General features: G+C 38.5%; 1 protein-coding gene and 1 pseudogene across 3 annotated transcripts in view; one reads left to right on the forward strand and one right to left on the reverse strand.

Annotated features, from left to right (window-relative positions):
- LOC137235799 (axin-like) overlaps positions 1-13,807 on the reverse strand; it is a 647,628-nt gene that overhangs the window by 113,565 nt on the left and 520,256 nt on the right. The window lies entirely within an intron of this gene.
- Positions 628-2,202, forward strand: LOC137235801 (UPF0489 protein C5orf22 homolog; annotated as a pseudogene).

Raw genomic sequence — 13,807 nt, forward strand, 5'->3', positions numbered from 1 at the left:
GCATATGCCATCGGCCCAAGGCACAAGGCAACAGAATTGAGATAAAATATTTTTAAAAAGTTCAAAACTCGCTATCTCGCATGCCTGCCTTACGTTAGCCTAAAGCGGTCGAGCCGCAAAGGTCACGTATGGAAACAAATAAATAAGCAATACGGAAGCGCGCGATTGAATAGGAATGTACTTTTAAAAAACCGGTAGTTCTAACAATCAATACACCAAAGCTAACGTACACACTCAGTCGTACATGTCGAGATTGAGGGAAGTCGATGACAACTCTTTCATCTGGACGCAGAATTGTAAGCAGAAAGGGAGATCGGCATGTGCTGATTGTTTCTGCCTAAGTTTCATCTCCTGTATTCAATGCATTTTATATCCTCCTATTATTAATTTCTACCTACCTATTATTAATTTCCAACGTTTTAATTATTCTTTAGCAAAATGTTCATATTTTCTCTTTTATCAAAGCCTACAAATGGCACTAATGAGCGCTTTCATTACCCTTCCCCAAACTAAATGCCCGAGCTCAAAATAACCAGCAACGAACCCCCAGAAGCCCTCGAAGCTCGGTAGAAAAGCTTTACACAAAATCTTTCTCCGTTGCAATTAAATTATTTGGGTAACAAAAAAATGGAAGGAAAATCCGAAAAAAGTACCTGCAATTCAGCAGAAAATGCAACAGCAGCGGCCCCAGAAATGTCTGAAAGTGGATCAGAAGAAGCAACGTCGGCGGCAAGTGAAAGCGTGTCTACCGAGCTAATTGATACCAAAGCGCCAGACATTGGAAAGGCTAAAAATCGGGTGTAAAAGTAACAATTGAGGGAGATGTCGAGTCAGAGAAGCAACAACCACCACACAAACGCATAGAAGCTGGTAAGGTTGCTGTTGTTGTTGTCTGGCAAGGTAGAGGAGGATTATAAATTAAAGGGAGTTGATGAGGATGCCAACAGATTGGGCAACGTGTCTACATCGTCGCTGGCAGGCACAGTATCTGAACGTAGCTTGCATATATTCAATTCTAAAGATTTTAGTTTAGATGCCGATGCAGCCAAGAATATGCAACCACGTAAATTTCAACGCATTCCTATATTTATAACCGATTATCACAATGACGTTTTGGAAGTTATATATCGCGGTTTTGCCACACGCCACTTGCCATTGGAAAATAATTTGCTCGTACATTTTGATTCACATCCGGACATGGTTATATCACGTGAGATACCGGCTAGTGCCTCGTAGAAAACAATGTTGGCCGAACTGAATATTGAAAAGTGGATAATGTCGACTTGTTATGCAGGTCACTTCAATCGTGTCGTCTGGCTGAAGACTCCTGGTGTCAACAAATCCCATTAGGGAAATACAATTTCAAAATTGGTCATAAAAATGATAAAATAAGTGTTGGACTACTTCATATAAAAGGGCAATTATTGTGGTACAAGAGTTGCCGCAGACGCGTGATATGGAATTGCATGTCATTAACTTAGACCCGACAACCAAAACTGCACCAATCAAAACCGAAGAATTTATCAAAGAAGCAGATGCGCCGAACTTTGTTTTAGATATCGATTTGGATTTCTTTAGTACTACTAATTCTTTTTGTTATAAATCTATAGATACTAATTGTTATGAACAACTCACCGATATTTTCCACTTTGATAGTGAAGTTAAAGACTGTGGTGGCACTACAGAGCGACGTAAATTACAATTGGAAGCGCATTTAGAAGAGGCGAAAACTTTAGAGACACTCACACCTACACCCGATCCAGAGATAATATCCACCGAAACTTATACGCGCATAGAAAATCTTGTCAAATCATTATGCTGACGATGAGATCGATTGGTTGCTCATATATGATTCGGGTAGGAGAACAGATACTAATGGCTTGCCACATCATATCAGTACCGCCAAAGAATTGGAACAATATTTTGAGCAATTCAAAGAGCTATTACAGAACTTACCTGCACCTCCGCAATATGGCGTCATGCCGGAGAAGTGTTATTCGTACGGTTATGATCCTGCCGCCATGCATCCACCAGCTGCAGCACTCATGCCCGCCGGTCATTATATGTATCCACCACCATGTGCACCGCCCGCAGCCTTTGCACCAACACCGAGTAATATTTATATGCAAACAGCACCACCCTTAACCACCTCTTATTACAGCTACAGCTCACATTGCGGGAGGTCCATTTTTATTCGCCTAGTATGCCATATGATGGTCGTACCCCGACTTCGAACTCAGCTGAAATCGGTTCGCAGCAAAATAATTCACCGCACTCACAAATGCAACAAAAAACTCCAACAAATCGTAATCGCAGTTGCACAAATAACACAAATACTCCGCTAACTGCTCGTATTAATTTTAATGCGAAGAAATCTGTAGATGCTAATGGCATAGATTTCCCTACGGATTTGGCAACTTTGCTTAATTTTTTTTTGCATCGCAAATAGCTGGTGATATGCACAAGTTGTTGGTTCTGAATTGAGCGTTCTAATAGGCAAACAATAATAGAAAAACAATAATAAAGCAAAAAAAAAAAAAAAAAAAAGAGGAACATCAAATATAGGCCATGGCTCAGTTAAAAAAGAAAATAAATACAATACTTGGGAAGCGACTACGTTCAGAATTTTGTTTTCTAATTGAAACAAATTTTTTCTAAAGTTTTTTGATGTTACTTTTTCCAGGCCTTGATCCCAGGATTTTCCGTGTGAGTGGAAGCGCACTATCATCACACCACGGTGACCGACTTTCTGACTTTCACGAAGAAATCTGTAGATGCTAATGGCATAGATTTGCCTACGGATTTGGCAACTTCGCGTAATTTTTTTTTTACAACTTAGGTTTAGAGTACCATTTTATGCATTTGAAGCGCGGTAACAATGATAGGGAGGCAAATGCGAGAGTCAACAGTGGTAAGGCGGCTTTGGAAAGCCAACACAGGCAACACTAATGAAGACGTTGTGCAAGAACCAAAACCTGATCCCGACAATAACTCCATCAGCACAAAATCACCACACCAATAGTGGAAATAATGGTAATGTTAATACTGGTTCTGGCAAAGTTGGCCACAACATGCACAGACGTTATCCAGCACGCTATTTTAATAATAATAAAGATAGAGTCCAGATTCTTGCGTAATCAGGGTCACAACAGCAATAGTAATGTCGAAATGGCAAACACATCCACAAGTCATAATTTAAACAATCATCCACCAATGATGTAATAGTGATTGTGCTTGCCGCGGCAATGGAGCTACTACTAATGCTGCTGCGATGCAACAAACCCTCTTTGGAGTTATGAAAACTTAAATGATAAATTTTTGTTATTGAACTAGTGCTGCTGCACGCACCGGCATCTAAGTGACCCGATGATGTGGTTGTGCTGGTACTACTGGCGACATCCCTTGACTTATCCATCAATGCAGAGGCTGCAGCAGTGGCAGTAGCTGTTTTTTGTTGTTGCTGTTGTTTTTTGAGGATGATATAGCAATCCTCATTTTTTGGTGCCATTCTGTTTGCGGTTGGTGCTGGCGGATTTCTGCCCAGATCTTGTAGGTTCTTATTAGTTCCTTTTAACGCTATTTTGTTGAACGAGTCAACTTGTGTATAGCGTGGCGCACAAAAAATTTTGTTTGTATTAAAAAAAAAAAAAGCAAGGAATTTTTTCCTTCTTTGCCGTTTGTAAAGCCCACGAGTACGACGAATTCAATTTTCGGAGCAAGCGTACTCCACCACGCGTAAAACGAAAAGAATGAAACAAACGGCGCCATGAATCGAACGATCCATTTACCGTTTGCTTCAATTCAGAGAAATGTACATTGGTGCGCATGAATGTTCATTGTTTTTGTCTGGCATGTTATGCCAGTGCGCGGACCTTTATAAAGGGAATGGTAGTGGGTGAGAGAAAAACGAAAATGGTAGTAGTTGGTAGTTTTTTACCAAGAAAACAACCGCTACGGTTCATATTTGTAACAAACAATTAATCATTTGTTGTAAAACAAATAACGAGCATTTCAAGGAAATGACACTTTTAAAACACGTAAACAAGACAAAACTACATACATTTGTATATATCTATGTACATAGCTTATGCCTATACGATACTCACTTTTTTCCTGTATCGTGAGTGTGAAATACTGACAAACATGCACCAAAACGTCTAATCACAACAACAATTTTCCAAGGTACCAAAATTACCGCCGAAAAATAACCAATTTCAGCATGTTATCGTTTATGTAAAACTTCCTATTGTCGTTCAAATTATTCAAAAGAGAAAAAAAAACAGAAAAATAGCGCAGAGAATATTCGCGTACTCAGTCAATATATTTCTCTACTCAAAATTTATTTCCTGTTTAAGTTCTCTTTTTTTTCAAAATTTACTGATTTGGTCAGTATCGCCTCCTAATGTTAGTTGGGTGGGCTCTGCAATTCAATACTTTAAAATTATCGCAGTATGCGTTTTCAGTGCGAAAATACTGAAATATTGGTAGAATCTAAGTGTTGGTAGCAGAAGTAGTAGAAAATGAAAAATGGGTCAAAAAGGTATGTCAAACTACCAATGCGGTAAAGTACGGGCACTGACTGCCCATATACTTATACCAACGTATGTACATACATGCCGAGTTTTAAATCTACATTATATTAGGGATGCATAAAATGATGCAAACGGGTACCGAAGAACCCGTTTCCGAAAAATCGGTACCGGAGCAAAATACCCTTCGGGAACCGTGCCATTTGCTAAAGCCCATCAATTAAACCGGACTAGAAGCGTACTTGGGGAAAGGTTGAATAAACAACTCTCATAAATTACCGAAAGGTAATACAAAAAGAGGAAAATGATACATTCTACAAATGATTCTCCTCATCCAAAACGAACATTTTTTTTTATTTTTTCTTTACATCGCATACAATTTTGCTGTCCAAACATTTTTTTGTGGCGGGCAGGGAAGTTGTTGGGTTTTAGCACCAACAACACAAATAACAGCGACTCAAAAGAACCCACGCTATACACTTTCTACCCGGTTCGGCAAAAGAATGTGTGAACCGAAAATCGTAAATGCTCATTTTCTGCATCACTAGTGTGCCCGTGGCCAACTAAAACGCTACCGGGTGACACAAAATAAACAAAATAAGGCACTAAAGACCCAGGCACATAACGTGCGGGGAAAGAGGCCATGCATATAATGCACGCCACATATGAATATTTTTTTATGCAGCGACAGATGTTTCCCCTTATGCGCGCGCTAATAAAATTTCCCAAATCCCCAATAATACAACTAGGGACCATTCGCCCCCGCATTTTCGAGAATGACTCGACCCAGTCAAACATATTGCATTTCTTTCAGAAAAATGGGTCGCTTTGCCGCTATGCAACGAAGCGCTGCCAAGAACGTCATGCGTTATACGTCGGAATGCCGCTCTTGTTTTAAGCAACATCCCATACGCCTGTGCCCCATCTTTCGGGCCAAAAAACCCGAGGAGCGTCTTTACTTAGCGATCCGCGGGAGCTGCTGTGGAAATTGCTTGGCTCTAGACCACCGCTCGAACGCGTGCCCAAGCCAAGGCCGATGTAAAAAATGCGGCGAAAAACATCACACGACGCTTCACATCTCCTCGATTGATGAAGAGGAACAGCTACTCCACGAAGCCCGCTCCAAACCATGGAGTGTACAAGTTGAGGAGGAGCTGGAATCACCCCGTGAGCGGATTGACGACTCCATCTCGTTATATGCGTCAGATGCTGGAACGGAGACTGGGCCTCTTCGTCCAGCTCGAATCCACCGAACCGGAGCGGAGACTCGGTCTCTTCGCCCGAACACAACACCAGCAGCCATATCGTATCGACCGCTTTTGCAGCACGAAAGGAAGCGGCTCCAGCACAACCCATCGACAGTCCAGCGCCATGTTCGTGACGGCCGAGCGGAGACTCGGTCTCTTCGCCGGCAAACTAAGGACCCTCAACGAAGACAACCACCGCGCGATCGCAGAGCGGAGACAAGGCCTCTTCGCCTGCAACAAAGATATCACACCCATCATCAACCACGAGATCGCAGTCATGGATCCAACTCGCTGCAGCTCACTACCGTGTCCGCCTTCCGGGCAGGGCTCCTAGCCCCGCATTCAGCTGCCACCGCCACCATGATACCGACGGTAGCGATCACCCCCACCGCGGTCGTGAAAATAGAAGCAGGGGGGCGGCTACACCTCGTTCGTGCCTTAATCGACGGATGCTCCCCCACCACAGTGATTGCGGATGAGCTCGCCCAGGAGCTCCAACTTCCTACCAGCAACATTGGCGGGCAAGCAGGATGTCTGCTGCGTATCCGAGGAAGACACGGACAGAACAGAAGGATTGCGACCCATGCTGCGGTCGTAGCCAATTTTCGGCGCACGACACCCACAACCAGCATCGACAGTGCCATCGCAGCCCCGTACGCACATCTTCGTCTGGCGGATCCGCAGTTCTACTCATCCGCCCCGATCCGCCTCGTCCTAGGCACAGATGTATATGCCGAGATAATACTCCCAGGGATTCTGCCCACCACGTTTGGCCCTTTGTTAGCTCAGAGTACCATCTTCGGTTGGGTACTCTCGGGCACAGCGAAGGCCTAACAGCAAAATGTTCGGTAACGACCGAAATACATGAATTTTTACACTTTGTATCCTTTTTATTTTATTGAATTTCTGTTGTACACAGTCGCAAGAGGTGTGCATTGTGAGTCCGTACAAGTGAAAAATCTTTCTATCCCTCCATTGCCATGCCTACGTGTCAAATCATAGCTGACAGGGAGAACGGATGTCGCGAAGGGCCAGAGAATGGAAGAAAGGTTTCTTTTTCTTGTGTTCGCCGTTATTAAATTGAAGTGCCATGAATTGCACATTGGTTTCAAATCAGCTTTTCCTTTAAATTTGTATACAGAAAACATATTAATACTCACTCGCTGTTCACTATTGTGAACGTTTTATCGAAAATTCGCCACTTGTATGAATTCACAATGGAGGTGTGCGTTTTAAAAGCTTGTATCATTACAATAAGTTATTTTTTATTGAATTTTCTTCATGCAAAATTCACAAGCATAGAATTTCCAATGAATTTGTAATAAACGGCAAGAAATATGAACACGTATATCTTCTTACTTCTTTTCGCAATCCCTAGCTCTAGGCAAACCTGGCTCACGCCTTACACCATAACGGGAAAATTGGTGAATGACCGAGGCAGCAGCAACCAAGCTCCCACACTGCGCAAACCATTTTGCGTGCCGCCAAGCCGGCGGACTGGCCGGCATTATGTTAAGTTAGATATAATTAATTATAAGTTTTTTATTTTTTTTCTCTTCTTCACGGTCGGTGATCCTTGGCGGACTGTGATGTTGCGTACCGCAAGGGGGGCGGCATGTTTAGGCCCAATGCCTAACTTTTATCTGATTGACGGCGCCCCTCCCTAACGTTTTAATAATATTTCCAGCCACCCACACTCACGCCGCATTTGTGTGCATGCATGCACATGCATGCGTTTCATACGCATGCACGTGTGTGTGCGGGTTGTCAGCACCCATGCACGTATGTGTGGGGGTTGTTGTGTGTGTGGCTTTTTTTCCCCTCCTTAATACCAGAGGACTTTTTCGCGGCTTAGCGGTTGTCCTCAACGGGATAACCGGTCTTTTTTTCGATCGACCGCCAACCAGCACACATCGCCCAGGATCGCCATCATCGCCATCGTCCAGTTATACACAAAGGTAATATTGTATCCTCTTTTACATTTCCGCACACTCAAATTAAATATTATTTTATAACGAGGAATTCCTCTTTGTGTACTTATTTATTTCTTTTGAGCGAACCATCCACTCCAAGATCGACCCTTGTGCGCCTACCCACTGCCGGTTTACGACGCACTCAGGCCGAACACAGATTTTATTAGGTATCTTAGCGAAATATTAAACAGCCATTACCAGGATGAGAATACTGTAATTATTGGAGACTTAAATATTAATATGTATAGAACTACAACGTATAGCAAACAACTGATAGAGTTATTTCAATCCTGGTCTATGTCACAAAAAATAGATTTCTATACAAGAAAGTCAGAAGATGTTGAAACTCTGATAGATCTGCTGTTTACAAACAGTAACAATATTACATGTAAAAGAATGGATATGCATAAAATATCGGATCACGAAACTATATCTTTTACAATAAACCTTGAAAAGTCTTTCAGAATGCGCTTAAAAAAGTCTATTGTGTCTTGGGAAAATTATTCAAGTGAAAATCTAGTTCACCTTTTAAGTACCTATAACTACTCTGAATTCTCACAGTTAGAGCTTAATAATAAAGTCACATTCTTAACAACTATATTGACAAATGCTATGAATACCCTCACTTATCCTAAAGAAATAAGTGTTAAATTAATGAACAAATGGTACGATAATGAGTTAGCTAAACAGGCAAAAATACAATATATATATATATATATATATATATATATATCTGCAATAGTAACGGGAGATTGGCAAAGCTACCAAGTTATCAAGCATCAATATTAACGTTTAGTGAGAGTGAAAAAGGTAAAATACATGGAGCGCAAAATCACCGCTAATATGAGGGATAGTAAAGCAATGTGGAACCATCTCAAAAATTTTATAAGTATGTCGAAGACTAGAAATACCATAAATAAAATCTCAATTGATGACACAATTTACACAGCTGAACGTGAAATTGCTCAATCATTAAACAATTATTTTATAGACAGCATCACATATGTGTTAGTGTTCGTATTTCAGTTAGTTAGCTAGGCCCTGCATATGTACCAGTAGGGTACTTAAGTATTAAATGGAATGCTTATACCTTTTGTATTATATTGTTACGAATATTAGCAAAACTAAGGGGTGCTGCTATCTCTAAGCCGATGCTAAGCAGTGACGTGAATTCACATCAATAATTCAATCATTATGTTTACACATATGTACGTACACGCAGCGGAGATGAGATGCCCAAACACATGCAGACATCTTATTGAGATGCTCCTAAATGTAGGCAATTATAATTGTGGAAGTGTCGCTCACACATACAAGCGCATGGGGTGTGAGAGAAGCTATACAAATTATACAATTGTAGTTACACTGAGAAGTTTGAGAGCTGATGAACTAGTAGATTCTGGAAGCGCCTAGAAGATGCAACGTTGAAATCAGACAGTATATAAGGCAACAAGTGTAGAGGCGCTGGAATTCAGTTTGATTTGAGTTGTCAAGCAGTTACGACTAAGACGATATCTAGCGAGCAATAGCAGTATTATTTTAAAAGTCAGTTTCCTTTAAGCTATCAGTTTGCTTATTAAGCATAGTTTGAGTGTTATTGTGAAGTATTTTAATAAAGGCCATTTTTCCATTATTCAATATTGGAGTTATTTATTCAACAGTTTAGCGATACGAACCTAGCAAAAGGGCAAATAAGAGGATTTGCGGCAAGTTCGTTACAATATATTATATGTATTGTATATAATAAAACAGAGCTTAGAGAGAAAACAAAAAAATCTGCAAAAACTAATTAACTGATATACGAATACTCACACATATGTACCAGTAGGGTACTTACTTAAGTATTAAATGGGAATATTTACATGAATGCTTATAACTTTTGTATTAGCTCATAGATTTTGTTGAATGAAAGCTTATTTTTTTTTTTTTTTTTGTAATAAAACAGAGCTTAGAGAGAAAAAAACAAATATGCAAAAAAATAAAAAGTTTTCGAGATCCTTCCTCGCAAAGTACAAATTTTTTTATATTTTCACAAAAAAAATGGAAAAAATCCGTAATGATTGTTCGTTATCTTTGAATCTGCAGGGCCTAGCAAAAAGTGTTGTATGCACAGTTTATAGAAAATTTTATTACCTTTTAAAAGCTTTAAACCGTTTTGGAATTGCTCCTTGGAATTCCTTCTTGAGATATATATGATTAAGTTGACCCAATTTTTTTTTTTGGAAAAACCCGTTATTCGAAAATATCTCAAAAACGTTACCATAGAATTAAAAATAACCTTGATTTTCGAAATCAGGGGGTGATTTTACATAGGAATTTCATAATGGCGCCTCTGGTGCAGAACAAAATTGGAATTTGTGATCCAGTGGAATTGGCAGAAGTGTTAAATATAAAATAGGCGGAAATAATCTTCTAGCGGAAGGGGTCATAAAATATGCGATACTATATTGTGAGCTTTTTACATGCAAATAATCAACGAGAGTTTGAGAAGTGGGGTGTTTCCAGACTTATGGAAAACTTCTACAATTGTGCCTATAGAGAAAGTGGCGAATACAATTAGAGCCGATGAGATGAGGCCCATAAACACATTACCGAATGAGGAAAAAATACTGGAACGAGTGGTAAAAAAGCAATTAGTGCAATATCTAGAATCGAACCAAATATTAATCCCGCAACAATCTGGCTTTAGGAGAAAGCACTCTTGCGAAAGGGCTCTAAATCTAGTCATTGTCCGTTGGAAAGAAGAGCTGAATTGCAATAAATACATCATGGCTGTTTTCTTGGATCTCAACCGAGCATTTGAGACAATAGATCAAAACTTGCTTCTAAAAAAGCTATTTAATATCGGTATAAGTGGTACTGAACTGAAATGGTTCGGAAGTTTCACAAAGAGTCGTAAACAAAGAACTATAGTTGGTGCGTCAGTATCTGAAGATAAGAACATTACGATTGGACAGCCACAAGGATCAGTATTAGCGCCTATATTATTTAATATATATATAAATGATATTTCAAATTGTATAAAGTATTGTGATATCAAGCTTTTCGCGGATGATACATTAATAATGATAGGCGGTGTAAATGTGAGCGAGATGGCTGCAAAGCTACAATATGATTTGGATGAAATATATAAGTGGCTGTTTTGAACAAACTTAAACTTAATATAAGCAAATCAAAATTGATGGTCATATCGAGAAGAAATTTCGATGTAAATGACCTTAATAACATAAATATAAACCATCAAACTATAGAAAGAATATCAAGTATTAAATATCTGGGTATTAAAATCGATGAAAAGTTAAGTTTTAATGATCATGTCGATTACACCGTCAGGAAAATTGCAACAAAGGTATATTTTATGCAACGCACTTGCAAATTTCTAAAGAGGAAGTACAAAATAATGGTATACAAAGCAATAATTTAACCTATATTAAATTATTGCCCAACCATATTTTTTATAATGAATGATAGCCAAATTTATAAATTGCAAACACAACAAAATCGAGCAATGAGATTCATTCTTCGTAAGCGCTATGACACGCCCATCAGGGACATGTTGTCGGCTCTTAACTGGTTAAGTGTTAAGCAACAGCACCTTTATTACACATTGATATTTGTTAAAAACATTGTAGATGGTACCCCACCAGAATACTTAAGGGTCAATATAAAGTATGGCAATGATATACACAATATAGACACTCGCAGAAGAAATGATTTTAAATTACCTTCGTTCAGATGTGAGTCAGATAAATGTAATCTTTATAACAAAGGGCTAAAATAAAATGTTTTAATGAATTACTTAATAACATTAAGCAATGCAAAGCATAACTAGATTTAAAAGAAATTTGTTTGAATATTATAAAACTATTTTTACTTCTTAGATTATAGCAAAGAGTTTATCTCATATTTATAAATAATTTTTTTTTTCTCTCTCTGCAGTTTTAAATATTTTTTCCCCTCTTTATTTATATTTTACTTTTGTTTCCGTTTACTTTTAAAACTTATTATGAATGAATGAAAGCATATGCTTTATCCCTTGAGTTCCTATAGGCTTAAGTTACTTGTAATTAGTTTTAAGCCTACTCTGTAGAAATTTGTTTTGATCTAGACTCAATAGAGTCGTAATAAATAAATAAATAAATGAAATAATTATAATCTTATTCTAGCTGTGTCAGCAAAATTTCGGGCGGCGTGTTCCAGCCGTTAGGTTAGGTTAGGTTGAACTGACTGGTCAGTAAAGACCTCACATAGATTGAATGTATCCATAGTCTTACCAGAATTTGTTTGACGACCAAGAACCCTAATCAGGTGCCAGGACATATGTTATAGAATAACTCCGTCCTCTTGGCAAATACTAGCAGTTTTCTAGGACCCAACTTAATTGCTGCCTCGAGATCAGGCAACTCTGCCGACCCTAATAGCTGGAGCCTTGACCTGGCGAGAGCAGGAAATTACCACAGAACGTGCTCAACCGTTTCTTCCTGCAGATCACACTACCTACATTTGCTGTTACTGTTTAGGGCAATATAGAAAGAAAAAATGAAATTACCAGTAATTAATTTTAACTGACTATACCAAAATTCACCCAGGAAAAGCAGAAAATTCCACTTCAATAGTAAACTTACTTAATCTTCTGCTAAATAGTTACATACCTATTATTAAAACCGAATTGGTAGTAATATCACAATTAGTACCCCAAGGAATACATAGCTGGAAAAGAAAATTAATGTTAAAAGTTTTAAAGAAAAGTCAGTGGAAGCATTCAAACTAATAAAAGTAACAACAAGCTCAAAAACCAGAAAACCAGCCAAAAATAATAATAACAACAGAAATGAAGAAACTTTAAGTGATGAGAACCCTGTAGTATATGAATCGCTTAATAAATTTGAAGTAAGAAGACGTGTCGAGCTCGTTTTCAATCCTCCGAAATTATATTTCAAATCAGGAAAGAAAATTTGTAGCACAACAAATAGAAGCAACCTAATTGTTGAGGATGAGATTGACTTAGGACCACTCTTTACCAGGCTTATGAAAGAAGCCGACAATTTAGTACATGTAAAAATACAGTTGTCCTTAAGAGACAAATTGTTCAAAGATAATTATACTCGAGTAGGCAAATTTAAGGAAATAGGTTCCCAAGTTCTCAAAATTTAGCAATTGCATTAGCCCCAGAAGTTATGCATATGACAAATGTCGACAAAATTAAAGAAATTCTTCATAAATATCATGACGTTCCTGTTTTTGGCCACCCAGGAATAAATTGCATGACAAACAAGACCAAACAAAAATATAGCTAATATAATATATAATATATAATTGAAAAATTATATAAGAAAGTATATAAAAAAACTGCATCCATTGTAAGAAAAATAAAACCAATAAACACATAAAAGAGCCAATGATCATAACGGAGACACCTCCGAAAGCATTTGAGATAGTACAAATCGATTAAATCGGACCATTACCGAAATCGATAAACGTAAATGAATATGCCGTTACTATTATAAGTGATCTAACTAAATACCTAGTTGTAGTTCCAGTTCAGAGCAAACATGCTGTAATAGTTGCTAAGGCCGTATTTGAGCATTTAATTCTGATTTATGGTTGTATGAAAATAATCATAACAGATATGGGAACCGAATACAAAAATAGTTTATTTGAGGAATTGTACAAACTTCTTAAAATTGAGCATAAAACCTCAACACCTTACCATCGTCAAACTCTAGGCACTGTTGAACGCAGCCATAGGACATTCAATGAATATGTGCGTTCTTACATATCAAGTGACAAAGACGATTGGGATGATACCTCAAATATTTTTCATATTGTTACAATACAATACCGTCTACTATTCAGGGTTCTGCCCTACGCTTTTTGTACGCCGCGCAAGGGTTGTAGATATATTTTGTTCTATTCTAAAAAGCAGGTAACGCCTTTACGGAGCATTTCGCTCTTTTGTGAAAACTGTTGCCTGCTCGCAATGCTAAAGCGCTACACTTTTACCCTGCATAAAATGGCAGTGCAACTCTGCTAGACCAGCTGATCGTGACAATTTATT

This window comes from Eurosta solidaginis, unplaced genomic scaffold (assembly GCF_040869045.1).
Source record: "Eurosta solidaginis isolate ZX-2024a unplaced genomic scaffold, ASM4086904v1 ctg00001082.1, whole genome shotgun sequence".
In the NCBI taxonomy this organism is placed as follows: domain Eukaryota; kingdom Metazoa; phylum Arthropoda; class Insecta; order Diptera; family Tephritidae; genus Eurosta; species Eurosta solidaginis.